The sequence below is a fragment of the Anoplolepis gracilipes genome, chromosome 4 (genome assembly GCF_047496725.1).
Source record: "Anoplolepis gracilipes chromosome 4, ASM4749672v1, whole genome shotgun sequence".
Classification (NCBI taxonomy): Eukaryota; Metazoa; Arthropoda; class Insecta; order Hymenoptera; family Formicidae; genus Anoplolepis; species Anoplolepis gracilipes.
The window spans coordinates 10,884,888-10,911,892 of NC_132973.1; the positions used below are offsets into that span (position 1 = coordinate 10,884,888).

General features: G+C 35.3%; 3 long non-coding RNA genes across 4 annotated transcripts in view; 2 read left to right on the forward strand and 1 right to left on the reverse strand.

Annotated features, from left to right (window-relative positions):
- The window catches only part of LOC140664403 (uncharacterized), a 118,340-nt gene that overhangs the window by 90,168 nt on the left and 1,167 nt on the right, over positions 1 to 27,005 (reverse strand). Inside the window, exons 2-3 of one of the 2 annotated variants that reach the window (XR_012046449.1) lie at positions 14,061 to 14,424; positions 13,781 to 13,825 (exon numbers count right to left, since the gene is read on the reverse strand). This is a non-coding gene — a long non-coding RNA (uncharacterized lncRNA). Of the gene's footprint in view, positions 1 to 13,695; positions 13,826 to 14,060; positions 14,425 to 27,005 lie in introns of those variants that run through there. The other variant, XR_012046448.1, reaches the window with a different exon arrangement.
- On the forward strand, positions 19,729 to 22,812 carry LOC140664914 (uncharacterized). The gene is made up of 2 exons (XR_012046511.1): positions 19,729 to 20,410; positions 22,777 to 22,812. It is a non-coding gene; the product is annotated as an uncharacterized lncRNA (long non-coding RNA).
- On the forward strand, positions 25,283 to 26,295 carry LOC140665136 (uncharacterized). The gene is made up of 2 exons (XR_012046553.1): positions 25,283 to 26,008; positions 26,212 to 26,295. It is a non-coding gene; the product is annotated as an uncharacterized lncRNA (long non-coding RNA).

The window sequence follows — 27,005 nt, forward strand, 5'->3', positions numbered from 1 at the left end:
AAGAAGCGAGATCACGTCGTCGGACATGTAATACGAGCGGACTCGTTAATGGCGTTAACACGACGGATCGACGTTTCACGCGCATATCTCCGCTTTTTTTGCCATCGAACGGGGAACCTGCTTCTATTTGCGCGTGAGTGAAACGACTGTACGACAGTCTCGTCGGCATCGGTATATAAAGGCACAAAAGAACCCCGCGAGAAGCCACGAGGTTCGTATATAGGGCTTATGGATTTCGAGGCGAGAAAGTAAGTAATTCGAGCCTTTCGAAAGGTGGAACAGGTGAAGGATGCCCAATAAGGAGACCAGAAATTCTCAGTATAAAGGATATAGCGATCACGCGGCGGTTCCCTTGTAGCAAAAGATTCTCCTTCTCTTGTGGTTTCTTTTATTATACTATCGATTATGAACAACAGTGTACGTGGTTATAATGATTGCAAGACTCGAAGACGAAGAAAAAAACTTACCAATTTCCTGATAATTAAACGGTCTTTTAATTTTCTACCCTGCTCATGCTGCGAATCATCATTATTTTATTCTTCCTTTGAATCGCCAAGTTTTTTTCAGCCTCGGCCGATTAACTTCCGCGCGCGCAATTTCATTCACCTGTTATCGCTATATACAAAAGTCAAAGAGATATCCAACGCAAACAGTCGGCAAAAGAGTGGCAAACAGATATCAACGGCATTATATTACATGCATATAGTGCCAACAGATTAATGTCGGTGATGGGTGAGGATCGGTCGGCGACTCCCGACGCAAACTTTAGAGAAGAACAGAGATGGCAAATAGAAGCTGGAGATGCGCGAGAGAGGAAGGAGACGAGGTCAAAGTCGTCGGTCGTCGAGTCCTCAGGTGTTGGAGGAGCCTCTCGTCGGACACGCTCGAACGAAATCGGTCGGCCACAGGAAAGCAGAACGTAACAATTACTATCTGCGCCCGATCGGTGCGCGGTAAGATTAACGATCTTACTCCCTCGGCGAGCAACGGTCGGGCCCCGTCTTGGCCGCTATTGCTCACCGGCTCTGCGGCGCGGCAGAGGAAAGAGGGAAGGTCGACGTTAAAGTCACCTCCTCCTTTGCTCAATGAGATATTGCCTGGCGCACCTTCTCGCGCGCGCTAAATCGCGCGCTCGCTCCGAATCGTCCGGTTGCCGCGCCGGGCGCGGGCGTAACCATATGCACAGTCCGCTTAAACTGAGATATTCGGATGTTAACGAGAATTAGGACGAGGGGATTACCGACAGCACGGCCGTTCGTATTCGCCATAAATTGCGTTAAGCCACTTCCGTCGCGTCTGTTTGTGAGAAAATATTTCTTCCGCACGGTAAAGAGAAAATAAACGCAAACGCTTCCACTTAATCGACAAAGTCACGCGTTGACGTCTAAGGCACAGACTCTAAAGCGTGATTTATGCGCGCGGTTAATAATTGTTCCATTAAAGATTTTTAAAAATAATTATTTTTCAATTGATTTTTTTTTAAAGAATTTAAAAAAAAATTACAATAAATTAATTTGTAAATTTTTCAAAGTGGTGATAGAGTAAGAGACGTATAAGAAAGGTATTTTGACAAGCAAATTATTTAAAATATGCAAATCATATAAAATATTTGTAATTAATTCGCGAAATCTCTTTCAACTTTGTGAAAAAAATTCAGAGACACGATAGAAAACAATACTCGTTTAATTTCTTATTTTGCGATGATCGTACATATAACTTTGCTTCTTGCTTTGCCCCAACTTCTTATTCAGCTGTCTCAATTCTTGTAAAATATGAATACATATAGACACACTATATAAAAATGTTCACATACGCTGTTCAGTTTAAGCGGCGATTTATCGGGGCTGTTGAATCCTATCAGAATGATGTCTGCTCGTTGCCAAGAATCCAGAAGGAAGAAGGAGAAGGTGTTTGACAGAACGACGAAAAGAGCGAAGGGCAGGAGGGAAGCAGTGGCACGGTCCGGCAATAATACGCGAGAAATCGTGAATTAGTGAGAGTCTTTTTGAACGTGCGGACGGAGAAAAGGAGTGCCCGATGATTTCTCGCCCAATTAGAGTCGACCGGGCTATAAACTTCTCCGCGGATAAGATAGGATCCCGGTTTTCTGTGTTCTCGTGTCCGGGGCGAAAGAGGGGTCTGTAATATCCCGCTTCAGTCCGGAAGCCTTCCAGGTCGCGTATAGATCGGGAGTTTGGCTTGGCAGCAGAAACAGAAAGAAAGAGAAAACAAGGGAGAAAGAGAAGGATATGGGATAAAAGAGACTCCACTTGAGCCAGCGGGATGATAAAGAGAGAAAACAAATAAGGGAGACACAGGAAGGAAAGACTAACAGAGAGAGATATATAAAGAAAAGAGTAGAGAAAACAAGTAAGAAAGAAAAAAAGGGAAAGTAAAGCGGAGATGAGAAGTAAAGAAAGAGCAAAGCTGCAGTGAGGGAGAAAGAGAATACCTGAGCATTGGGACGGAGCTAATTGGCTCGTCCACTGCCCATTGAAATCGCCGTCCTGGTATCGTCTTCGATCCACGGGGCACATATACGCGCCAACGTTTCAAGACGATCAATTAAATGGAAATGGTCGTGAGATATCCCAGCAGAAACAGACGTTCTCGCACGTTTCACGCTCCGCCGGCGCCGGGTTAGCCGATGGCGGCCGCGTTCGGAGTTCGGGTCAGCGCGGCATCGCCCGAAAACGACTCCCGGGTCGGGACCCGGGGATCCCGGGGATTTTCAATACGAAAGAGAGGGAAATGGAAATAGAAGGAATGATTGGACGATCGCGTGGTCGCGTGCATCACGCTTACGACTCAACGAGCTGTGAGCAGAAAATTCGGCCGCCGAGAATTCACTCGGCTGAATATGTCGGATGTGACGTGCAGCTTCTGCTGCTACTACGTCTAATGATTCTCCGATTATGAGATAAGTAAATAGGAACGCGTCAAGAGAGACATACCAAGTTATCAACTTGTAAATATATTAAAGGTTCTTTCCAGTAAATCGTGGGACACATCGCTTTTCTCAGAAGTAATTTTTCGTCAAAAAATAAGTAAGAAATATAAAACGAACTTTTTTAATCGATTGCGTAATCATCGATGTAATTCGTATCGTGTATATATACATATATCCAAGTTTTAAATTCGAGTATTAATACTATAGCATATATAATTCTCTTATAAAATGCACGCTTATACAACTTTATCGTAGCAAGGCTGGCTGTACATGAGCCGTATGAATGCTACATTAAGCGAAAAATATTAATGAAGATATTAATGAAGATTGATATATATATATAGTGATTTGACGCAACGTCATCGCATAATATACACGCCTTGCTTGCTTCATTATTATCTACATATCTACTGTTTAAACGCGTCAGATCATTTTTTACTACTTGTGTACAACTGTCAAAAATCATTTTTTGACAGAGGAACGTTTGAAATAATCCGTAAGCAATATCGGCAGAACGTAACGATTGCTCATTATTATTTTAGAATCGAGAACAATAGTCTAGGAATAAATTCCTACATTTAATTTCGCGTCAATAGCCAAATGCACTACTCGGACCATTTTCAAGAAACCATTTCAATTCGCATATCTAAATTAATGCAAGCGATATCCTGTGGCGAACATGCTTGTAAAACGGCGTTCACTTAAGTCAATTCGTCGGGATCCGAAGCGGATGCGCAGAATATCTTTTAAATGAGGATCGAAATTGTCTCTAATCATTTTAGAGAGCGAAAATTTCTGCGAAACAACTATTCCGTTCTAAATGCGAATTTTATACATTTGACGAAAAATATCTGAAATTATTTATTATCGTAGCTATTGTATATTATTTACAATATTTCTCCCTATACAGTACAGCATTGCTATCGTTATAGGATGTATCACGTCGAATTGAATATCCATCCGATCATTCCTATATTTGATACTCGTAAAATCTCGTACTCCGAGACTACCGATCTTATTCTATTATGCCATTCGGATCTCGCACGTGGAAGCTGAAACAATCTCTTCTACTGGAAGTTTCGGAAACGTCACGAGCTTTCGCTATCATTCGCCGCATAAATTTCGCCGATATTACCGGCAAGAATGTACCGTCCTATTTCGCGCAATCGGCATCGCATCTCCGAAGGATCGTGCTTCCAGGATATACATATAATGCAAGTTCCTTTAGAGCCCCGTCCCTCGCCCTTCGTCCGTTCTCGCTCGCGTGCAACCTGCGTATACGTAGCTCACGCGCTCACCACTTACGATGCACAGCACGCGCGTGTATGCGTGCGCGACGTGCGTGCGTGCGTGCGTGCGTGCGTGCATAGGGCCGGCGACCGAAGTAATGGCGCAGAAGCCGACTCCTACTACTCCCGCGATCTGAAATAAGCGGACTAGGATGGTGTCGACGTGATGTACAGCGACAGGGTCGATAGCGTTACAAGAGCTACTAACCCTTCCCTCTTTGCCCAACCTCCCTCCACCCGTCTCGCTCTCCCCATTCTCTCCACCCCGATCTCCTTCATCACCATCGTCACTACCACCGAGCAACCTCGACTTCTCCCAGATGCATCGGCGTATAAAGCACGGTCTCGCGGTCGGATCGAGTCTCCTTTTCGTCCTTTCTCTTTCTCTCTCTCTTCTTCTCGACACTTACTCTCGTTTTCTTTCGTTGTCTCATCCAGCTTACCGTGGTTTCCATTTTTCTACTCCTTATCCCTTTCCGCTGTATCTCGGTACAGTCTTTCGTCTGTGTTTTTTTTTCTTTTTGTGTTATTTTGTCATCTCATTCTAGCCTCTCTCTCTCTCTCTCTCTCTTACTCTCATTTTTTTTCGTTTCCTTTCTCATTCCCGATATCTCGTCTTTTTTTTTACTTAAGTAACAGTGAATACGTTTGCGTTCACGTGTGGACGGAGGTGCCTAGGAACACGATTACGCAGAATACATATTGCCACAGGCTTATTATTGGAAACTACCATTAACATATTTATACGAAAATGACCGGAAGAGACTCTCGCGTGCAGTGGTCACTCTTTTGTATTTGTGATCAATTAGATATCTCTCTCTCTCTCTCTCTCTCTCTCTCTCTCTCTCTATACCCGAGGATATTTTAACCGAAGAGTGTTCCGCGCTAGAGTCCGTTCTTTGCCTTTATTTTCATCGCGTGAGACAGAGAACCGATTACCATCGTGCCGATGCTCGGCATACAAATGATTGCGTTATCATGGAGTACGCTCAAATTGCGTTATCACGTCGTATGTATGAATTGGTGCTTGGATTTGCTGGAATGCAACGAGAATCGAGCGACTTTGCACTTGGTCTCGGCAGCGATAAAATATCAAATGGGGAGTGATAAGCCCGCTGAGAATTGATTGCAAAGAATTTGTCCGCGAAGATGATCAGGAGAAAGAAAGAGAGAGAGAGAGAGAGAGAGAGAGAGATAGGATACGCGCGGCTCCGTAGTGTCACGGTGCGAATAAAGTGGAAGCCGAAAGAAAAAGAAAAAAAAAGAAGCAGAAAATGTCGCATGAATCGAGGAACGGTTAAAATGTAACGAGGTCCAAAGTAAAAAGGACGATTTAATTTATCTGCTGAAAAACAAGACTGTGTCGAAGCGCACGATGAGATAACGGAAGATGGTGAATACAAAATTCCCGGGGAATAAAGACCCGGGCGTGAATGTGCGACCGCGAATCTTGCACCAATTTGTAATCAATTAAATCTGCCACCGACGCAAATCCCCAAGATAACCTAGTACCCCGCTTTAATTTTCTTACGATGTCGAGCGCATCGTTATCACCCCGATCTCTCGTCGTTCGGCATACGAATTGTCGTTTTACCGGCAAAGCGGTTCAGAGGCACGTTGATGAGCGATAAATAAACGGACAAAATGACAGAGAAAACGCGCAAACCAAGATAAGACGACGCGCGCGATTACGCGATGTAAGTCAAGAAATATAAAACTCTCCCGAACGATCATTGCGGAGAAAGTCGGGAGTTTCTCGAGAAACAAGTATAAGGTACAAATAACTACCTAAGAGAAGGCGGCTCGTAATAATAGCGATGTTACAAAAAGTCTTGAGAACTAACACAAATGGGGAGTCACGAGTTTCCGCTATAAATTTCCCCAATAAGTTCTCAGTCCGATAGAGCACCCACTTGCCTAATGATGCTGATAGGCATCGTCAGCTTGGAAGGCGATTCGTGTCGAACGGGAGAAAAGGTACCAGAAAGTGTGCGTGTGTATGTGTGTACGTGTATATTTGAGATGGAGAGAGAAAGAAAAAGATCGGAGAGAGAGCTCTTTTACCTGCCGGCCGATTGACAAATCGTACTACTATCGTCCACGCAAGATCACTCGAGCCTCGTCGTATCGAATTACCCCCTTACAAGAATTCAAAGGTAAGTGCAGCTTTGTGACCGCTCTTCTACCTTGTACCAAGTTTCGGAATTAAAATCGTTCGAGAAAAGGATCAAGATTTGCGCATTCACTCATTCGCATTGCGACAAAACAAATTTTATATTCATCACATTATATATATTTTTATAATTTTACTTTGCCAATTAAAATTCTATCAAAATATAATCTATTCAAATCCAGAAATATATTTGATTTTATTATCTATATATTTGTTCATTTAAAGAAATTAGTTCTCAAACAATCTTTGATCGTTTATAATGCAAAAACTATAGATGATATGCCTTGATAGTTTTGAAAAGAAAAAAATCTATTTACAATCAGTCAAAAAATTTACCGTCCAAAGGAAGTCAAAGAATTTCTCTATATATAGCGAAACGCTAATCAAGTGATGGTTTACGAACAGAAAACGCTATCGAACGCGATTTAACTTGACACTATGTCTTCTTGACATTGAAAGAAATACGGTTACGCTACCGTTCGCGCTCGTATTTCGATAACGTATATATTAAGCATTACATCATATATTACCTCATCATATGTGAGAAAATTTTTTTCTTATTTTTATTTTTCATAGACTTGACATTGGCGATCAATCATATGAAAAATTACTTGATTAAAATAAAAAAAAGTTAGTTAATGTAAGTGAAGTAAATTTTGTAACATTATGTAATACATTAATAATGTTTGCCCTATAAAAACGATAAAATTGATCGCAATGCGCTGATATCGTTACCACGGCTCGAGCAGCTTCAAATGTCGACTCCCTTATGCATTATTCCCCACACGAGGGATGCAAATCGGAACGATCCCTCATACAAAGCGACACACGACGATCATCCGATCTATCACATACACCGCGTAAACTGACTGATTGCCGTCATGGATTACCGCAATCATGCTCGTGACTTGAATTTTCATGCTTCTTTAACACGTTTGCCGCGCTAAAGCTGGATATAATGTTAACCAACGTGTTACTTTAGGAATTTTACAAAAAAAGTGAACGCGTAAAATAATTAAAACTAATGTTTTATTAAAAATACTTATTTTTTTTTAATTTAAAAAATATTAATAATATTATTTTAGTAATAAGATTTTTGAATAAGAAATATTCAAGTAACTAACACTTGGGTAAAATATTTTCATAACGGTATATCGATCTAGATTTTCAAATAACATGCATCGACTACGTTGCCTGCGTACGTTAATTGGAGATCTGATTTCAGAGATCGTTTTCAAAGGCTGCTATCGCACGCATACATTTTAACGATTTAAGATCGCTACCAGGCGGATTGTGAAGGTGCGAGGGATCACCTGAGATAGGAAGAAGATTAAAGCTTTTGAGAGTCAAGGATCGGAAAAAGACCTAATTATACTAGGGCACAAAGTAATTGGCTATTAAGGAGCGAGCTACGTGTGAGTCGATTTATAAGGACGCTGAGTCATCCGAATAGAATCTAATGATTCTTCGCAGGAGAGGTGTAATTCTTTACGATACCTGCCGTTGGTTACTATACATACAGCGATTAATTCACATTTTGCATTCGTTACCGTAAAAGTAATTCGATATCAAAAAAGGTAATCACGATTTAAACGAATAATGATTCTGCAACAAAGCGATATATACATATATATATAAAAGGAGCAATTAAGATATTATTTAATGTAGAAATAAGATAACTTTAGATACGCTTATAAGGCACGAGATGTTCAAGAGTAGACCAGCAGTAGCTATATGACTGTAATTAACATTTATCGACCGCATCGTTACGTTTATAGCGATTTAAACGTAAATAGACTGACGTGACATCCCATTTCACGTGACTCTTTCGCGAAATATGTATATGAAACAGAGGCGTGAAAAGCAAGTGGTCCACCTCTCACGGAGCAAACTCTTCTCGGAAGATTCGCTACAAAGCATGTCTCGAGCTGATTGCTAATGCTCGACTCACTGTCGATTCTTTCCTTTTTCCTGCTCGATATGGTAGCCAGCGTCTCGATGTCGAAGATGTTCTCCATTTCACCGCCACCTACTCTCCCCCTCTCTCTCTCTCTCTCTCTTTCCATCTCTCGCCTCGTCTCGCTCCCTCATCAGAAGTGTAGAGTCACCGCGGAGCCATTATCCCGCTAGCAAGTAGGTTTATTAGGAACGCAGCGGGGGTGGCCTCCGTGTAAGATCGACACCGCTACCATCCGCTTCCTCCCGCTTGCCTCCCCCATTCGACACCAACGGCAGCAACAACGCAACCGGTGAATCGGTCAGGCTCGTTACCTGTCTCGCGGTCGTTTTTTTCTATCCACGCTCCTCTCCGCACCCCGCGCGCCCACGGTGGTAGAGTCCCCCGTCTCCACCCTCTCTTCTCCCCGCCGCCCCATTATTACCAACAATTATTAATGGCCGACAGGCTTTCGCTTCGGCTCGTCAGACCGTCGAAAATGGACGAGCCCCAAAGTGAGAAGCTGTCGGGTGCTACCGGTCAGCTCCGGACGCCTCGACCAATTTATTCGCCAGCTCCGTTTGTTCTCCAAGACGCTGGCGGCTTTTGTATTCTCGGCAAGCGGGAAGGAGAATCTCACCTCTCTCCTGCTCGATCGGGTATGAACGTATTTACATGCTATTGCGTGACGGCGCGTGATGGCTCTCGGGAGCATCGACACGATAATTTGGAATGGAGGAAGAAATTATCTGAAGAAGCGAACGCAACGCGCGCGATACACATTGTGTGAGAGACGCAACGAAGCGATTTTCTCGGCACGAATGAAATGAGAGACTGAGCGATTTCTATTATCAGTTGCGCACTACGGTGGTATAGATAGTAGAAGCACAACCATTGAATAATTTGATCCATATATTAAAACATGGCATTAGAATTATGATATATAATTATAATATTATTTACAAACACACAAAAATATCAATTCTTCTCTTGTATCTTTTATTCGAGTTAAGTATATTGACAGTTGTGTTGATTATGACATTTATTTTATTTTTTCACGTATGATTCTTATAAAAAATTAACATGATTGATCGAAAAATATGTATTTCTTTCGGTTAACTTAATTTTTCACACGTTCGATATTGTTATTTGGAAATTACCGATGAAACATAATTATTACCATATAATGAGTCGCTTTGCAAGACTCATGTAAGGTGTCAAACGCGAAGCGAAAATAAGCGGGTTGTTAACTGAAAATAAGCCTTAAATGAGAAGAGACTCGAATATCTTGGCCACAATTTGTATTCGAAAACTTGTTAAATTTTACGTATTTATGTTATTGACGAAACAAAATAAAATATTTTAACGTATGAGCTATCTACATATATAATGCAAAACCAAGATGTTTCGTTAACATCTGGTGCGATTTTAAAATATTTGGCAAAATTATATAATAATTATATAATGAGCGAGATTTATATGGGCCTGTATAAACAATATTACAAACAATTATAAATTTTATAAATTAATAAGTATTATACAGACATATACCTATCTTGTATATGCTTCGCAATATATGAGAAATAATAAAGTCATTTTTGTAGCCCGTGTCGTCGGTGTCCCGCATAAAACTCTTTAATCTTTCATGATATGATCGAGATACGCTGAATAAATTGATCGTCGCGTGGCAAAATGTATCAATATAATTTTTTATTTATAACTTTATAATAGTTTTCCTTTAATATCCGGCACTTTCAAGATAGTAATGCATCTAACGCGTTATTTATTTTTCTTTTTCTCTAAATTAATTCAATTTTCTATTTAGTCAATAATTAAATTCTTCCTGACACGAGGGATTCTAGTTAAGGAAACGAAAACGGTCGAGCTTTCTATATAATGATGACGAGAAAAGAAGAAAAACGAGAATGCAGAGAATTGGTTTACATGGGAAACGAAACGTCGCGTCGCCTCCGCGTACGGGATATCCTCTCGGGATATGAGACTTACAGATACTTCTTCTTTTATTTCTTCAATATAAATATCTGCCTCTGCTCACTCTTCACGGCATCTAACTTGAATCAAGAGCGAAGCGCAGAGAGAGAGAGAGAGAGAGAGAGAAGAGCAAAGAAACGACGACTATGGTATAGTCCGGGCTAAGGAAGATGAGAGTCGAAGGCATTGTTCGCTCCTTTGGTCCGCGCTCGGGAAGATATCCCGCTGCGTAAGTTATTTGCCACGATCCTGCTTCATGATTTTTACTCTAATTTGTACCGACAGGGATGGAGCACGCGAGCTGCATTCCTACCGTCTCCACGTCCACCGCGCCGCGATCTCGTCCCGAGTCCCCGTCCCCGATGCCCGATGCCCGATGCCGATCGCGGTGTCCGTCGTCATCGTTCCGAGAGCGGACCCTCTCCGAGAGGTTGCCCGCCACAATGGGGGCTTCCTATGATTTCGGTAGCGGTGTTTTTTGTCAGCGCCAAACAAGAGCCCGCCGTGGTTAGCCTTGATCGATGGTTGAACTTAGCTGAGTAAGCCTCCGTTTAATTAATTCTTTAATTACTTCTCCCTCCCGAGTTCCCTGGAATGAGACTCTCTTTTGATTCTATTTCAGCCCCCCCCCCCTCTCTCTCTCTCTCTCTCTCTCTCTCTCTTGATTCCAGATCTCCCTGATACGGATATGAGATATACCCGTACGGTAGCGAGCGTTTACGAGTCGACGATACCATTATGTGTTGAATATTATTTTCCAAATTATTCGATAATAGATTCTTACGAATTCGTTTTTTTTATATTTACTAATAAAATTGCATCGTGCTTATTTGATTAATTCACGAGAATTAATAGTGTCGTTTAATTAGGATCAATAAGTAAGAAGATCTTAAAGTATTAACTTCATAGCTTCAGATAAGAGATAAAAATTATTTATTTTATTATATTTTCGCTAGCTCTATCTGTAATTTATAAAAGAATAAAAAGTATATTTTGAAATAAAATTATGTGCTATTTATCAAAGATTGCAACATGTATATAATTTCGTTAAAAGATTATCTCGATTTGAGTTAACCATATCACATCTTTATCACTATTCCCGATTTTTGACGCAATTCTCGACGCAACACTAGTTATCTCATTACTTATTTTTTTCATTAAATTTTTTTCATTAAAATTAAGAATTTACGAATAATTTTGCGTTTAAATTACTGTTGAGTGAAACTGAGACTTTAACTTGCTCTGTAACGCGTATTGCTGTAACTAATATTAACAGCTAAGTGCGAATTAATCAGAATGCGTACACAGGATCGTCTGGTTTCCATGTATTAATTGCAAAGTACGAAGCTATTGCAATAACAATTTCGATTAATTGATATATCCATGAAGGAATAATAAGTTGTATATTTGATGACGATTTATTCTAATGTATTCTACCAATCGCGAGTGAATTAACTATCGCGATAAAATTAAAAGTAATCTATTATTACGCTAATCTGTATTCATAAATCAATGTTTACCTGATGCCTGGGATTTTTTGTTGCGTGCAAACACTGCAATCTAATAAATCATTCTTATTATCGACACAGCTTTTTTACGCGTCCTTCGTTGTTCACGGTAATAACGACACTGTGGTAATCGAGACACATTCGTTTCTCGCGCGTGCTTTCAGTATAGTATACGCACACGGGACGAGAGAATCTCACGCGTGTGTAAACGTATGTAAAACGACGGGCCGTGCGCTGGCCGATGTTTGGAGTTAAGGAGGCGTTAAAAGAGCGGCAGCATCGTAAAATAAGAGGGTGACGTGCTAGATACGAGCACAACGGCGTGTCGTAAAATCAGTCGGTGCAACGGCATAATTCTTCGGGATACTCCGGGCTGTGAACTTTGCGACTGGTTTTTAAGCACGGATATATAAGAGGATAACCGGCCGTGTGTTATGCGAATGTAATTGTTACGAGCAGCTGGCTCCTCTCTCTCTTTGCCTGTCCTTCTTTCTCCTTCCTCCTCTGTTTCTTCTCGCCATAGATCAATTTTGAAGATCGTTCGAAGGCGCGCACGTTTTACATTGTGTACGATGAACGGTTCGCTCATTTACGGACCATCGGAATCCGGGACAAATCGGAGCGATCCGTTCTTGCTTCATTAATAATCGACCGGTTCCTTCGAATATCGCGATGTAATCAATCATGCGCAGTCGATTTTAACATTCAGATAAAATTTGAAAAAAATATCTAGCCCTTTATTAAACGCTTAATATGCATATTTATAATATCATTGCAAATATAGACACACTTTTCCTTCGAATGAGACGAGATAATTCATGATCTATTCATAGAAAACAAAAAACATTCCGGGTTTAAAAAATATTTCTTCACTTTTGCACCCTGTAAACCCTCTAAATCATTTGTTATTATTTGCGCACGACATTACGCGAGAAGACCAAAGCTTGATAAGAACTGTTATTAAACTTTTCTTTCCGATATTCTGCTATCTTCGAGCACCTTGTTTTCCAAGGCGTGGCCTTATAACGTCAAAACTATCCGCGGTTGCTTATTGCCCGGCATAAAATTTGTCGTAACCGAGGAATTATCTGTCGATCGATACTGGATTAATTTTATGAGGCTGCGTATAATGTTGCACCTCGCCCAATCGCCTAATTTTACGATGCCGTTCCTCTTTCTTTGTTCATGTCCAACGAGATCATAGTCGCACGTTTTGTGCGTAATTTATCTAATCCCGAATTTGTACGATAGTGTTACAAAGTAAATCCAATTATTATTAATTACTTGTGTAACAACGTGATCAATGCAAAATATAATTTTTTTATTATTTATGATACATTTTCGCTACGCGTGTTTTTTTTTTATCTCTGGCACAAAAATCCACCGCTCGAATGCACGTTCAAATTCCAAAGCGAGAAATTTCTGACATTATAATATGGAGGACGGCAACTAATACTTCAAAGTTCCGAGAAGGGTGAAGAGATTCATTGAAGCGTAAAAGAACGTGTATGCGGAGGCAAGTATCCCGAGAAACGGTAGCGAGAAAAGCGTTACTTTTACGAGACTCACTACCTTGTCAAAGTATGAAGCGTTTTTAGAGCGAAAATTTAAAACTTGTCATGTATAAATTGGTCTGAGAAAGGACTGTAAAAAGACTGTTACGTGTGAGTCAATAAAATTATAGTAAAAAAAAAAAAAAAAAAAAAAAAAAAAACTTGAATTAAATTCAAAAGCTGTTTAAACCGAAATATTTCCGTCCGTTTAAATTTGTCCTCCTTGTTTTATGTAAAAATATTTATTAAATAATTTTGCATTCATTAAAAAGAAACAAAATTTACTTAATTGAGTGTTCATTTATATTTTTGTTATTATTTCCCTTTTACTTTTAGTTTCGTACAAATTCGAGATTATAAAAAATAAGTGGGGACTCACCGGCACACGATGCGCAGCAGCGGAGTTGTAGTACACAACGTTAATCTATAAAAAATAGAAATATATTTAAATTATATTTATACATATATAATAATATGGTGAGATATTTTTTATTCATTTTTTAAATAGATGTTTAATTTTAAAAAATTTTATAATTTCCAAAACAGATTTTTTTAGAGATATAAAATTTTATAAAGTTTTATATTTGATAATCTAATTTTAATATAAATCTAATCTAAATAGCAGATAATAAATTAAACAGATTATATAAGTTGCTTACCTTACGGTTGCTCCGCCGTTGCCTGATGCCTTCCTGGGCTTTCTCCTTTCTTACTCGTCCTTTGTTACTCTTTCTTGACGCAACACAGCACTCGCAAAAATACGCGGCTAATTATGATCGCGCGCGTACCAATTAGCAAAATTCGGCAATTGCGCGAGACTTTGAATGGCACTCCCGATATTGATCAAATATATATGACACTTATACGCACGGCACTCTCTATCTTAATGACGCGCGGCAACTTGCACGGCACTCCCGATATTAATTATACGCGATACTTTGTACGGCATTCTCAACATTAATTACGCGCGACACTTTGTACGGTACTCTCGGTGTTAATGGCCTTTAGAACTTTGTACGACACCTGTCAACAAATATTATAAATACATGATTAGATACAATTTATTTACAAACAAGTATCTAGAAACTTTGTAAATATTGAGAGCCTTATATTCGCAATTACAATTTATTTAATTATATGTATATGTAATTATGTAGAAATCGTTAAAAAATTTGATTTAGTTTATGCTAGATACAGCCTTGGTCAAAAATATTAGGCACCCTTAAATTTTCCGTATTTCTTATTTTGTTAATAGTATATAAATATTAAAAAGATTAACAAATTTTTAAAAACTATCGATAGCACTTTAAAATTGAAATTTCAATCTTTAAAATGTTTTTTTAATTTTTTTATTTGCGATAATTTTTCGCCGAGTATTGACAACATGTCTGAAAAAACACAGATTTAGTTTCACAATTATGTACTTATCTTGGTCAAAAAAATTGTAGGAAAGTTTTAAAAAAAGCATTTTGTAATGCAAAATGTTGCAGTTTGTGGGACTTGACTTAAATTTTTTTTACTGAATTGCAGAGTGTCAAAAATACAATTTTAAGAAACAAAACAATGTTCTTTTTTAAATCACAGAACAAGGAAAATACAAAAATTTTTTAAATTACTATTAGCAACTTTAAAAAAAAACATTGTTTTATTTCATAAAATTTTATTGTATTCGAATTATCGCAGATGAGAAATTAAAAAAACATTTTAAAGTGTTATCGATAATTTAAAAAAGATTTTTAATCTTTTTAGTAATTATATACTATTAACAAAATAAGAAATACGGAAAATTAAGGGGGGGGGCCTAATACTTTTGACCATGGCTGTATGTGGTGTAAATCGAATAGTAAACAAAATATTTCGCAAACTTATCTCATCAAACACAAAAATTAATAAAAGATCTGTGCAAAAAAAAATAATGTACATATTATTTACATATACATTAATACAAATCGTTGATTAATTAATAGTTTTCTTTATAAATTTTCTTTATATAAATTCATATTTGATTAAGTTTCTGTAGCGATGAAAAATATTTCATTTGCAAGTCTCTTTTTCACCATTGTTACTAAATGATTATATCAACGAGCTTCGAGAAAAAAATGCTAAAAAGAAGCGTGGAAGCTAGACGTCGATCTCTGGAAGATTCGACCTAAGAGGCGAACACGAATTCGAGATGAGTCGCATGGTTCGTTCGTGGTCGACAGGTTCGCATGCACGGTGACGGGATAGTCGGGAAAGGTTTGAAGGAAGACGAAGACGAAGACGAAGACGAAGAAGAGGAGAAAAGGCGATGGTGGGGCCGTCGTTACCTCTCCGCCATGCCATCCTTCAGCGTTCGCGTTCGCTCCGAGCTTTGCGTGCCACTCAACATTGGCAAGTAATTTCTTGCACGCAATTGCCCGCGCTACTGGAATTGCCTGGTAGGCGACCTCAGTCCGTCAGTCATTTACTTTTTAAATCGATCCTACCTGTGCCCGCCTGCCTCGCCTGTCCGTCCGTCCGTAACTTCATACGACCGACCCTCGTGTGCACGCGTGTGCGAGCACACGCGACTCCGCGGCACGCGGAATTTCCCAATGCTAAAGTCGATTCATGATAGGCGTTCTCCTTTTTAAACATCATTTCTCTCCCAACATTCCATATAATTTACCTCGGGAGACAATTTACATTAGCAGGCAAGAACTTTGTAAATTCTTACTTTATGTCAAAAAATTGATTAGATACATCGGACACGATATAGCAGACGCACGTGTGATAAGCTACTTCTTAACTGACAATTTTTGTTCAATATCTTTCTGATCTTAGGTCTTCATACCACGTAATACGACGTATTTTTTTATTATATCTTCTTGTATCTGCTGTATATAAATCTAATGATAAGAAAGATGCCGAGAAATAATAAACATATTAATTAATTATATAGTGTCTTTAATTATACTCGAAAATAAGATAAGAAAGATGTTAAATTTGTTATTGACAATCATCGCGCTGCCTCGACTATAAAGACTCTCGAATGACACGAAAAACGGTTTAGATATATCGTTTCACACTACGGTGTTATAGCTAGATTAATTTTCTTGTCGAGTGTCGAGTCAGTCGAGCATATCAGGATGTTCTGAAATGTCGCTCCCTGTATCATTAAAGTCGCGAATAAATTGCTCGTTGGAATACGATCCACGCGAAGGATTATCGAGTATTGCTGAGCACCGTTTCTCAACCCTTTAAACTCGCGATAATGGCCAGCCTGATGTTAACCGAGTTTACGATCGGAATAGTTTCTATACTCACGATGCATCACGTGGCTTAAAGGCAAACTTAGAACGAAATGGATCGATAAACACGCCATTATTTTACGTGCTACCGCGCCAAGGCTCTAACTAAATTTTCCATAATATTTCATATAATTACTTTAAAGGAAAACTAGTTTTAAAATATTTTAGAACGTGACATTATTACTCTTTATGAAACCTACAACACTGTGATGATTGTATTAGCATTATATGTATAATCTTATGCAGATTTCTACCTTTATTCTTAAAGAGAAATATAATTTATCGTTTATCGATTTAAATTTCGACAGAGATATATTCTATAAAATATTTAATCAAGTTACTTGCCAACATTTCTTCGCTGTAAAAACAAAGTCGCCTATAAATATAAAATGTGTAAACATTTTTCACCAATATGACATTTCGGGGCAGTCGAGTTAGTCCCGAACTTTAATGTGAAAAAAATGGTAAAATTATTTTTCGAATCTCGAGGCAATTAATAAGCAATGAAACAAGTAGTGGAAAAAAACAATGAGATCCTTTACAGGACGCATTTGCTTATCCGATAATCAAAAAGTAACTCTCTCTTTCTTTCTTTCTTTCTTCTAATTTCATGGATATAGTTTATAGGCCCTACAACAGGGGGGGGGGGGGAGGTTGATACGAGTAATATTTATTCTCTTTGATTCTACGACTAAAAAGTTTTAATTTTCGTTCAAAGAAATTTTGACGTGCGCATCTTTAATCACGTGTGCGCGGCCGCGATATGAAAAAATTATGCGAAAAATGTGAACATGTAAAATTGTAAACGTTTAACGACTGCCCCGCGCGTTTGCATTCGTGTCGGCACGACAAGCCGAACCACCGGGAAGAGCAGGGAAGCGAAAAACACAAAATGACTATATCTTAATCGTCTTTGGTTATTGCCTTTCTAGACCGTGCGTTCGACTTTGCTCGTGGGAACCCATCTCGCGAACGTGAAAAAAAAGACGAAGAGATCCTTCACAGGACACACTCGCGGCACGCATATGCACTTATCATCCGGTAATCAAAATATAAAATGTTTCTCTTTCCTCCTGATTTTTTAGAATACGGATTTCAAGATTTGTGATATCCTTATAAAATACTTATGATATGAGTAATATTTATGCTTTTTTATTATGCGAATTGAAAAGTTTTTTTTTCTTTAAGTCTAGTTAAAGCAATTTCGATATATGCATATGCCTTTAATCAGTGTGCGCAATTGCGATATGAGAAAATTATGCGAAAAACATGAACATGTTAAATTTCATGCACGAGACATTAGGGGACAAATCATGTTGGAAAGTGACGCATACGTGTGAGAAATTGTATCTACATGATCCGCACATAAAGCATTATCAATGCCTGTACCCGCAGGGAGAAACTGTCATTGATTGAGTACGGGGATCGACTTAAAAGATGTTCGAAGATGCATGCCAGCGATAAACGAATCCCGGGTTAAAATTTTTCTCCTATTTTCAACCTCCTCTATTTTTACAAATTTATAGATATTCTAGAGGATTGTGATAGATTTATTTTATATAATACATAGAATGATTTGAGCTTCTATTTTGTTCTTTAAATAGACAGTAAACAAACAATTTTTCACTTAGATATTTAAAACTATAAAAATAAGATTATATATATAGATTAAATAATTTCAAAATAGGTTGACTGGATTGTTTAAAGTATTAAAGATGGTAGATTAAATATTAAAGTTGAAAGTAGAAGAGAAATTTCGAAAATTCTTGGGATTCTTTCTCATGTATCGCGCGCTTAATTTTAACGTTAATTTGACAGTCCCTTTTTAGCAATTAAAAAGGTAATTATCTAAAATTTTATTTTTTTTTTAACTTTAATAAGATCTACATTAGAGCATAGCTTTTATATATACGTAATTATTTCTTTATCAGAAAGGTAATCAATATAAAATATTGGAGAAAAAAATAAAAAATAAGAGATAAAAAAGAGAGAAAATGATGAATGGTAAGTTGCAGTTTTTCTGAGAGTTATATCATGCAGCATTGTGCTGCATCCATTTTGATCTTTCGGTCTATAGCAATGGATGGCGCCACCAACTGTTGTATATAAAATTGATAGAAATAAAATCTAACAATAAAAGAGAAGAGACCACTTATTTTCCAGGCTAACATGATAATGTTATATAATATTTTATCTATTTTATAAGACAAATATTGACACAATTAAAAATTTTTCGAGAGGTTCAAGATTTATAATCTTTAATTAATCTTTTTTTAGTTAATCTTTGCGCAATAAAAATTAAAAAAATTAAAATATTTTTAATTACATATCTAAGAAAAAAATTGAATAATTTAATATAGCTATAAACAATATATATTATATTATTATATTAATATAGCTATAACAAATTTTATAAGAAACGCTGAAGTATAACTTTTTACTGTAATAATTACATGATTTTTATGATTTTGAAAGATAAAGTAATGTACCACGAAATTGATATGAAAAATGTAATTCTGAGAAGACGAGAATCAATGTCATGTCAATATTACAAACTGTGCATTAACGTATTAATATACATGTCCTTACTTTTAAATGAATGATTTTTATATACGCTAATCGAGAGACGTAATGAAAATTCTAACGACTACCAAATATACTCTTATATGCTCTGATAAAGTAATCTATGACGTTGGCAAGTAATCTCATCAATTTGCGTTTTGTATTCTACGCATTAATTTTATTGACACGACATTTCTATTTTTTTATATTATAATAACCATCAATGCTTTTATATATCAATGATGACATCAGAGGTTATCAATAGTTTTCATTGGAAATAGTATATTTTCCGATAAATAAATTCTTAGAAATCATAATTTGTACTTTTTTCTGAAATATTTTTACTTTTATTTTTATTTTTTTCTCTATCAAATTTATGTTATATATTATTATATATATATTACAATATTATATATGAATAAACATTTGCTGAAATGCGAGTTTATAAGTTTGTTATAATATTACAGAAAAATAATAACAAAATGTCGCTTTTGATAAGATCTATCTTATCAAACAATAAAGACAATTAATTACTATTATTGAAAAGTGCTATCGAAGGTTATCGAATACACTCCCGGATAAAATAGAGTTCGCGTGCACTTTGTATGTAACTTTTGATGTATATGAAAAGTATAAAGTATTGACTGTATATTTTTTTACTCATTTTGTTAGTACGCAATACCATTCAAATCTGACAAGTCTCGCACAAATTTCACACATTAAATGTCACGTGGTATCAACATACTAAATATTCGCGCATACTGATAGCGAAATTTTTCTAAATGACGAACGAATCGCGAGGGAGTCTTCAATGTCATCGGGTTATCGTTGACTGTTAAAGTTTAAACATGATTTAAACACGGCTTAAACGCCACGCGAGTTGTTAGTGTCCGAGAATGCGTGCGTTCTACATGACTGTCATGTTGGCGATCCTCTTTGCGAGCATCGCCAGCAGCTGGTGCTCCGTTGAGATGGAATCACAAAGTAACACAAATTTAGAATCGCAAGTTTTAAATTTTGATGAAAATGGTACTACGACTCAAGTTACTAAGGAGGGTAGAATAATATTTGTTCCACGAAGAGTTTTCTGTAAACCGGGCGAACAAATCGATCGGCGTGGCAAGTGCAGAATGGTGTGGTGAATTAACAATTCGACAAATAAAAAGCTAAGTCACGTAAGTTTTGAATGTCACAAACTAATTTCTAATTTATTTTTCTAATACTAAATTATTTTATTATTTAAATTTATTTTTCTTTGTCGTGTATTATTTATTCTTAATTATTCTTATTTATTAATTATACATATAAAATATTTAATAAGTCATACGTAATACAACTGACAAAGAAATAATATATAAGTTCACTTAAAAAAAGCGGTAAGAGCATTGAATAAATTTTTATATTATTAATCATTTAATATTTAAGAAAAATGAATTTGAATATTATAATAATAATGTGCGTCTACATATTACAAAAAGTAATCTATGTGTATATTAGTTTTATCAAGTGATGATAATCGTGTGCAGCAATAAAGATCATTCATTGCTATCGGAAGCGTGACAAGAAACTGTTAGGAATATCGAAAATATTCAAATTATATAGATGAAACAATTTTTTATTGCATTTTTCTTCAATTTAATAAATTAAAATAAATTAGAATAAAGAAATGTCGCGTTTTGCATATTTTCTCTATGAGCACGCGCTATTAATATGTATGTATATATAATTTTGTATAAATAAATTTTTAAAAAAAATCCTCCGATAAAACGGGCCGTTAACCTCGTGCATATATTTTTAGAATGACTTTTTTTAAGTCGACTTTATGTCATTCGCGCGCACGATTCGAGAAACGTCTATATCTATAACAAGTAAAGTTCAAGATTTCATCACGCAGTTCCCGGTATCGCAATCTCGAATCGATGAAAAATTCCGGACATGCCAGCTGATAAAGCCGCTGGTTGGTGTCTTCGATACTCCGCGTCGCAGATAAAGCAACCTTTTAAGCCGGTTTGAATACAAGGTCGATTTTAATTGGCCCGCTCGTCCGTTTCCGAGTAGTCTGTTTGCGTTCGACTCGAGACGGCGGCAGCGGCAATGACGTCGGATAGGAATCAATCGTCGCCAGTTTCTCAACGTCTCAATCACATCCGCAGTTCGACGGTATTTTAGCGGAAAATGCGAGATTTGAGTCAGCTGTTTGGATCGCGGGACGTGTCGAATCTAAATTTCGTATCGCTCACGTTTAAATCACATATAAACGCTCGTCCGATGAAATTTCAAACCAAATAACGTTTCACACGTTTGTGATTAACGAACTCTACCACAAGTGGATACTGATAATGATTCTGGAGCATGTGTTTTTGAAGCACGAGCATTAGTACGTCACGAAGAGTCGCTATAATCGCGCTACGATTGTCGGTGTAATATTTGAAAGAAACCTTCGTCAAAATTCATTATATTCAGCATCGACCCAAAATTCTCTTCTATGATTTTTCTGAAACCTTTGCAACGTACCAAGATTTGCAGTGACTTCTCATCGAGTGTGTGATTAATTACGTGATTTGAAATTTCAAGAAGATACTCAATAATAAGAGAACGAAATATTTGTGACAACTACGAATCTGCAGAGTTCAAACAAATTGAAACGGCAATTTGATTGCAGAATTCGTCATCAGGGAGCATAATCTAGATTGTTAACTGCCCGTAATATATTGCAATCATATAGGCAACTATGAGGCTTTTATTGACCACAGTATTCGCGATAGCATTATTTTTCTTCTTATCAATGTCGAGTGCACGCGCGTCCATCTCGAACGCATCGCAAAACGGAAAGGTTTTCGTGCGCTTCGATAACTACAAAATCGAAGCGGGATCAATAATTAACGTCCCTATACAATGTCCGCCGGACAAGGTCAGGGTTAGAAATCGCTGTAGAAGTGTCTTTTAGGTAAGAGATTTTTTTTCGCTAAAAAAAAAACATTTTTATATATTTTTTTCTGTCAACCGGGCCGACAGCATAAGAAAGAGATGCTTATATTATTTATATTATTATAATCTTATTCAATTAATTATATATAAATGTTTATTATACTTTGTTACATATTATAAATAAATAATAAATGTTGCATAATTTTACATATCAAAAATTTAGCAAATATTATCCAAATTTTCTAATCTTTCTTTTATAGATCTATTTATCAATAATGTCTTTACGGTGTATTTACGTCAAGCATACCTTTATATTTTCTCGCAGTATAATGTAAACTTATGATTCCGATGAAATACAACGCTTTAAAATTGATTTTCTTTGCTAGAAAGTCGCTAGAATCATTAAATATTCCAATACTCGTCCGTCAGCGCACACAATTATCACCACATATTGATTTCTTCGTATTCATCAAATATACAATAAATTGTATAAACCTTTATTTATAATGCCATTATATTTTCGCATAATTCTTGTTTCTGATATTATCGCGCACGTTCGAATAAAATCTTTAATAATTGCATTTTACATTTGAAGTCTTGATTTTTGTTACAGAATCTTCATTGAACACCGATATTATTCATGAAAGAAGATATTTCCGAAAAGAAAAAGAAGAGGAGGATCATATTTTGAAAATTAGGACCAATTGATAGAAAAATGAATAAATCTACATTAAAATATCTAATTAATTAACAATGCACAAAGTGATTCATCGATTACAAATTTCCTGCAAAATAATCAAGATGTAGATACTATCAGTTAAATTATCTTATTGTGTATACTTATTGTCTAATGTTAGGAATAGATTTTTTATATCAAGCGTGCATGATCAAAACTAATGTGAAAATTATGAAGTATTAAAATTACATTTAATATTAAACAATAAATAATGATTATTTCATTGACATTGTAAAAGAAACCAAATTAATTGAATTAATTCCTTTTGCCTCCCAAGAGATTAATGTTACCAATTAATATTATCATGGAAATGAGACACTCCTGAAATGTTTGTACAATTCTTTAGATAAATAATATTTAAATTATATAAGATGCATAATTTATATGTGTGTGTCTGCACGTGTCTGTATATGCATCTATCTACATATATGTGAGATGACTATAAGTTAATGACGACGTAAACCGGCTATAAATTAATAACAATGCATGCGCATTACAATCCGAAAGTTTAAGCTTTGTACCATTCACACTTTGACATGATTATTCCAAACTTGAAATATACTTAATGTCGTGTCTAATAATATTTTCAACGAATTGAATATTGATAGTTTGAGAGCACTTATATTTCGAGCACGAGTGTTAGTGTGACCTCCGGCATAGTTAACTATCTCGCCACCAGTGCGAGACTGTTGATGTCATACTTTATTAAAAGCTCTTTACATATCAAATTCCTTCTATGATTATTCTAAAGCTTCTGAAACGTGTGTGAAATTACGCTTTATGATATGCATTTTACGTGACTTCTCATAGAGTGATTCATTACATTTAAATTTTTGAAAAAGTGATTAATAAATCAGGAAGGAGATATTCGTGACAATTGCAATTAATTCACACATATTGAAAATGCAGCTTGATTGCAGATTAAATTGCTAAGAAGTGAAATCTAGACAGCAGTGATTACACACGCTATATAATAGAATTATATGCAACTATAAGAGACTTCTGTTGCCGGTAACATGTGCGATAGCGTTATTTTTCTTCCTGTCAATGATGAACACAAGCGCGATTAATTTCAAACACATCACTGGAGAACAAGAATTTCACGGACTTCAATTATATTGTAATAGAATAGCAACAACAATGATTAATACTTCTATCAAGACTTCTATGCAATATCCAATCAAGCAAAGGCAGAGTTGAAAATCGCACATCTGCAATTAATTTACAAATCTTCTAGGAGAGAAATAGAAATTCTTTGCTAGAAACGTATCAATCTTTACGTATGGTAAATGTTTTGCAACAGCATAGAAGACACACCATTTCTATTTTTAGAAGGAATCAAAATTAATTAGATGTAAAACGTAATAGTTTTTATGATGCATTGACGTCAGACATATTCACACTGTTATCTAATTATTTGTAGTATGACGTAAATAATTCCGATGATGTATAATGCTTCTAACAATAAGTGAATTTTATTTGCCGGAACCTGCTGCAATCATTGAATATTCTTGCAGTCGTGCATTCATTGATGCGCACACAATCATCACCTTTTATCGATCCCCTTTAGTGCCGTCAAAGTTAAATATGTAATAAAATGCTCAAGCGTTTATTTATAGTAAGATTCTATTTCCACGTATACTCTATAGTTCTAACTTCCTATATTGTCTTACGTGTAAAATCCATGTGTCTAAAACTCTTAATAATTTATATGTTGTGTCTAAAATCTCTGTGTATAAAATATTTAAAGCATCATTTCTTATAAAATTTTTCATAATTAATAATTACACATTATTAATTGTAAAAATATTTTCCAAATAAAAAAATAAAAAAGTTATCTATTTTAAAGTTTAAGAATAATTAATGGATACATTTATATATTTTACAGGTATTTTCAAATTACATAAGAATATGTGTGTGTATATATAATTATAATGTGTATATAAGATCTATAATGCGACACAATTGAATTGTCAATCGTCATAATAATCATAATAATCAAAATATAGAAATATTATCAACTGACTTATTTTATCGTAACATGTTCGCTCTTTACGTCCATTTAATCTCTAATTATTTTATTATATTAAAGAGCCTTGAGACTTCTCATTTTATTATTTTATCGTGTATAATTTCTACAAATAAAAATGTTTTGGCTTCATATCACAAACTCATTATTAAAGCAAGCGTATCAAGCAAAATAATATTTAATATTAAAAAATAGCTACTTTAATTGCTAATATTACAATTGTCTGTAAAACAATTTAAAAATTGAATCTGTCCTGCATAAAAAAAATTATTAAAAATATTAAATTTATATTTAAATAAAATATATTTTTATAATTTTCCATTATAGTTTGCATATTTTTTTAGACGGACAAAAAACACAAGCATATGAAATGAATAATGAATATATGTATATTTATATGTGTATATATGTGTGTTTAAAATCATCGTATATAGTCCATAAATAGAATGTGAAATACATTTATACATTATCATCTTATCGTCCGTATTGCTACTGACTCATGAAACAAGATTTATCTGTTAAATGTATATAAACTCCGAATATACCGAGTAAAATCATTCTCAATATTTTATCGCATTGCGGAAGTTCGAATAAAAGCTCGTGCGTAAGCAATCAGGATATGATTGCCGCAATTCAACCACAAATTAATGATGACGGAAAGGAGACGGAAAACCGCATTAGAACCCAAGTTGCATATAAATATGTGTATGCTGCTATAACTGTAGGAACCAGTCATTATTGGCATTTTGATGCTGTAAACATATATACGTCAAAGAAGGGAAAACATTTTAACATCAGTTTATTTAATCTTGTTCATCGTTAATTTAATTTGCAATTTCAAAAGATTTTAAAAGATTGGATAGTACTTGTAATAATAATGGCACCAGTACGTTTATTTCTACTGATTCTCGTGTCGATAATGTTAGTATTTGCATGTGAGGGACGGCCGTTAACTTTTCCTAATAGAAACCGGATAATACAGACGAAATGTCCGCTCGGTTATAGACCCATTCGTACTGGAGGATGCAGAAAAATTTTGACATTTTCAAAGTCGTAACTTACTACCTCCTCTTACACAAAGTAAGTATATTTGATAATATTTTTTAGAAAATTTATTTTTATTTTATTGTATTTCTTGTGTTGCAAAACTCATAGTTCTATTTTAAAATCAAAATATTTAAAAAAAAATAATATGAATATTTGTATTATAAGTATTTAGATTATTATTATATCTTAAAATAAATAAATTAATAATTGATTATTTTTGTTTTGTTTAATTGTAGATTAATGCAAGCAACGTCACAGGACGTACATTTGTCGTGCAAAGATGCTTACAAGATATTTACAATAAAGAATAATTACATCTATTTAATTTTTTGTTATAATCCAATTACATTTTATTGTTTACGAAGACTTAAAATGCATATTCTCTTCTGCATATATATTTACAGTATTATGTATTTGAAAAAAATCGCTTTAACAATATTAAACAATTAGCGTCTGCTACAATACGCTTTTCTAATTGGTAAATTTATATGTAAATTTTGTATACACAGCATTATTTTAATATAAACATAATAATTCTAGAAAAATAATTTTTTTTAATTATCTTATTTATAATCTTTTTTCTCATATTGTGTGTGTATATATATATATGTTTTAAAATAATAATAATATATATATATGCATATATATGTATATGTATGTGTATATACATATATGCATAAATAAAATGTTTTTAAATTATATATAAATAAATGATACTCAACAATAAATAAAATACTTACAGCAGTAATAGCGTTAAAAAAATATTATTTAATAAAAAAATTTTTATGGATTTATTATCTCTCTTTCACTTTTGTTTTCTGTTTCTCTTTTTTTCCTTTTCTTTCTCTTTCTCTTTCTCTTTTTATAATAAATATGTTAGTATTGTACTTATTAATTATTGAAATTAAACAAATTAAAAAGATAATAACTGAAAAATACCAAAAAAATAATAATATTAATAATTTCTAATGCTGCACAATAAAATTGGATTATTTTTGAATCGTAATAAATTTGTTACCATAATATGTAC